This window comes from Dioscorea cayenensis, chromosome 11 (genome assembly GCF_009730915.1).
Source record: "Dioscorea cayenensis subsp. rotundata cultivar TDr96_F1 chromosome 11, TDr96_F1_v2_PseudoChromosome.rev07_lg8_w22 25.fasta, whole genome shotgun sequence".
NCBI lineage: Eukaryota > Viridiplantae > Streptophyta > Magnoliopsida > Dioscoreales > Dioscoreaceae > Dioscorea > Dioscorea cayenensis.
In genome coordinates this window covers 13514631-13519161 of record NC_052481.1, presented here as the reverse complement: position 1 = coordinate 13519161, position 4531 = coordinate 13514631, and the positions used below count along the sequence as shown (strand labels likewise).

The window sequence follows — 4531 nt, the reverse complement described above, 5'->3', positions numbered from 1 at the left end:
GTTGGAGTATTCATTGTGTTTCAATGTGATAATTTAGTAGTTTCTATAGTTCATTTACTTATCAAGATTTTGATTTCCTGTCTCATTTGCAGGTCACATGTAGAGAGAAATAGTGAGGTACATGTATTTTATATTGTATTATGACTTGATGACTGTGAATTTCTTGTGTTGGCTTCTTTACTTTTGTCATTAATTAGCATGTGATGGTTATCATATAAATTTTAATATTTTGCTTGATTTATAGGATATAGATTCCTTTGTGATTATTTTCACTTTGATGATTTCAGATAGTTTTCAATCTAATTCTTAAATAGACATTTTTCACTTGCTCGCCGGAGAGGATAGCAGTAGCGTTTGTTGAACTCTCTTCTCAAGGAACTGACCGGCCACTATTGGGAGGTATGTAATCAATGATGTTTAGCATTAGAGTTTCCTCTTATGTTTTGAGCTGATCTTTTGTGGAATTATTTTTTCTTTAAAACAAAACTGTAAGCATTTGTAGGTGTAACTAACAGGAAAGTGTCATTGGCACAATATTGGTTGTTCTCTAGCTGCATACTATCTGTAACGTTTTTGATATCACTGAGGATGTAGGAAAGTGAGTTAACATCGCTTATATTATTAACTGTGAAGATCCATGCACACCAAAAATCATTTTCTGCGGGGATTATACTCCCAGGTTACATACTTAACAAAATAAACCAAGAAAAATATGACATGCCAAATTCAGCAATACTATGAGATGAAGGATGAAACAAACAATATTGCCATACTATATGTCATATGTCATTCAAACCACAAACTAAACTGAGAGAATAAGACATAAATAAAATTCATAATGCATATAAAAATCAATTCTTGTAAGGATTTGTATAATGTTTTTGTTAAATGAGGCATATGAAACAAAAAAAGCGAGTATCAAAAATTTAGTATTGAATTGAACAATGGTTAAAAAAATAGGAAAAATATTCATTGTTTTTGTTTACTTATACTTGGTCATCTAGCATCCAATAGGTTAATATGCTTACAAATAACGATAATAACAATATAGTAATGATATTTCCTAACGCAAGTTGTCTGAATGTAGAATCATTCTATCACTGTAGTAAAACATAAGTTCCTTGTCTTAGAATAAAAAGAAAATCAGTCATGGTTGTGATGTTATATCGGTACCAATGCTTCATAATAAAGAATGTTGATTTCCATGTGCTTTTCCCCGCTTCATAATGGAGATTCTTGAAGCCCTTCCCTATCTGCTCGATGCGAGTGCATAATAAGGTACCAATGTCAATATTAAATATGTGGTTGAATCTTACTTGGAGATGCATTATCAATCTAAATTTGGCAAGAATCACTCAAGAAAGAAAAAGCCAGTCAATAAGCAAGAAATGAAAATCTCTTGGCACAAGTTAGGGGGACTGTCATATTTCTATTTATGTTAAGAGTTGATTCCCCACACAAAATTACTACAACTATAGTGTTTTCCACATTAGGAGTTGATATGCTTAAGATTTCTCTAATGTCTATAAAAGGACCAAGTACCATGAAAGTAGCAAGTCTTGTCTTTTTGGTGAGTGAAATGAAGTTGTTTGCTTTTCATTATTTTCTGTGATTTTCATCATTATTTTTCAGCCTATTATATTTTACATTTTAGCATTGTTCTTCTAACTTTTTAGGGGATGTTTGGTTCTTGGGTTATAAGATGCCCCTACATAAACAAATTCCTGGAAGTTTAGTTATCAGGGATCGGATTTGTAAGAGTATTAGAGTACTATGTTGGTTTGCGAATAATTCAGTTCAAAGAATGACATGTATTTTACTTTGAAATGTTTATACTCAACATTTGTACGATAATATAATTATATCAAGAAAGTAAATTCCTCCTTTTATTTTAAGAATATATTTAACACAAAAAAAATTAGGCTGTTGCTATTAAAAAGAGAGTATAGACCTAAAAGGAAACTCTAGGGAAACTTGCTTATGTACCCCTACTTAAGTGGATATGATTGCTTATGTCTTGCATTTGTTTTTTCAGTGGGAATCCTAGCTTGTCTTCCCACATTTTGATGCTACTTGTCTTGTTTTCATGGTATGAATGTGGAATAGTCATCAATTTTAATATCTTGAAACTTTGATATCTTGTGCCCTGCTAATAATAATTATAACATACACCATATTCCAGGATCAAGCCAAGACTAGGGAATCCATCTTTCAAGCCACAAAAACATCACATCCTTGCTGCAGTTGAGAATTTTGTCGACTTGTTAAAAATTAGATACTCTTCGCCACTTTTCCGATTGAGGACTACAAATGCCATTCAGGTAAACATTTTAGGAGAAACTAAAGAGTAACTTTTAGAGGTTATGCATGAAGTATCAATACTTCCTTTCCATGTTATTTGACTATATGTAGTTACTGCTCAAGCATAGATATGCATCTGACAAGACCAGAAACTATTGGATCTTTTTTTGAATGAATTGGATGATAAACAGTTAATTTAGTGTTATTCGTCGATTACTTTTCTGCCAGGAAAGGGTACGTTTCCATAACGTAGGACCTTCATCGATCCTCGGATTGATTGTTATGAGTATTGAAGATGGACACGAAGGAGTGCCTGGCATAGCTCAACTTGATCTATTGTTAGTGAACTCTCTCCTCTCTATATCTTCGTATTCACGTGAATTATGGATACTCATGTAGTTGCACATTGTCATGCAGATACTCTTTTATCGTCGTCAGTATTCAATGCAAGGCCAACTCGATGTTTTATTGTCCATCCCCGCGTTAATCGCTAAACGACTTTCGGCTATGCATCCTGCTCAGGTAGCTTCTCAAGTACTTTGATATAAACAAAAGTCATTCTATCTGCAATTCCTAATAGAAAGTAGAAGAGCATTGTGTTGGTTAATGTCCACAGATTAGCTTAAGGTTTTTTTACATGTATACCCCTCCAACTGAAAATGGATTCTTGTTTTGTATGAACTGGATGTTTTGCAGTTATGATTTTGGGCACGCAACAAGTTTGAAGAGACACATAAGAAATAACAAAACATAATGAGGAGAACAAAACGAAGGGTAGCTCTAGTATAAAAATACATTGGAAAGTGAAAATAAAACTTGTAGCAATTTCAAAAAGTCATGTGGTACTAAAAAACTAAAAATTTATGAATGTTGATGGCCATTGTGATAAGAGTTGTTTCTATGCTTTTACACCAACCCGGAGTAAAATATCATTAAAAATACACCAACAATTTTTTATATATCTGAATTTCTTCCAAGTTGTTTCTATGCTTTTACTTCTGTTTATATATTAACATTAAATTGATGCTAAAAAAATTGGGTTTATCATATTTTAGAAATATAATCTGTTTTAATTTTTCTGTCTATTAAAAAAACAAGTAATATTCATAAAAAATAAATAATTTTTTAAAAGAAAATAAAATCCCGTTTCATCAAAAGTAAAATAAATAATTTCTTCCTATGGTGTTATTACTTATTTGTAGTTGTCTATCTATCTCTAGTGGATGAATTTTGTTCCTTCTTTTATTTTTTTAAGTTTTTTTCTAATTTGTTACGCTTTTTATTTTTAGTATTTTTTTATTTATTTATTTTTTTTTTTATCTTAGTCTCTTCGTTCTCTCTGATTTTTTTCTCAATAAATTGTGATTTATCTATTTTTGTTAAAAAAAAAATTTATCTCCACTCTACCCGTTTCTCTTCCATTGATGTATTGGGCATTCTTATAAATTGGATACTGTTGATTGTATATATAAATAATCATTTTAATCTTATGATTAATGTAAATCATTAAAGATATATGGAATTATATAAGCGAGTAAATTTTTAATGTTTAGAGGTTTAAAATTTAAGTGTGTAAATGTCATTGAGGTTTAAAATTTGCAGTAAAAAAATTAAATTATTTATAAGTAATTCATTTTTCCTCTTATTCAGTGTATATAGACTATGAGAATTGGGTCCGCAGGTGCACTAAGTCGCTCCTTAGAAACTTCAAAGTGACCATGCCAACTATAACTACAAAAAGTTTTGCAAAACTCTTCACGCAAATGTGTGCAAAAACACCATAGAAACAAAGACTCATGAATAAACAAAATTCATCCACTAGAGATAGATAGACAACTACAAATAAGTAATAACGCCATAGAAATATTATCTGAAGGGTCACTCTGACTTGTGGTTGACATCTCTGCTAGAGATCAGCCAAACAACAGTCCAAATTAACGATGCATTTGCATTGTTTCATTTTTAAAATTTATCTGTAGATCTAAATATAGTAGAATTATTTTATTTTATAGTGAGCATATGTGCAATTATGCTCGTTGACAATTGACTTGAATAAATATCTTTGTTAGTAGTTTGTTTGATTTGAAACCAAGTTTTGAGTGCCACATGTATCCAATATGAATTTTGTTTATTCATTTTATTAATTCATTCTTGGGGCCTATTGTTAGTTTGCCCCTACAAGTGTCCCAATATGTAGCCTGATGGTGTGCTCATTGCTTATGGTTTGATC

General features: G+C 31.1%; 1 long non-coding RNA gene across 1 annotated transcript; it reads left to right on the top strand.

The window, feature by feature from the left end:
* Positions 1 to 235: 235 nt before the first annotated feature.
* LOC120272434 lies at positions 236 to 2737 on the top strand. Its single transcript, XR_005540200.1, has 4 exons — positions 236 to 399; positions 2183 to 2321; positions 2530 to 2639; positions 2719 to 2737. It is a non-coding gene; the product is annotated as an uncharacterized LOC120272434 (long non-coding RNA).
* The last annotated feature ends 1794 nt before the right edge of the window (positions 2738 to 4531 follow it).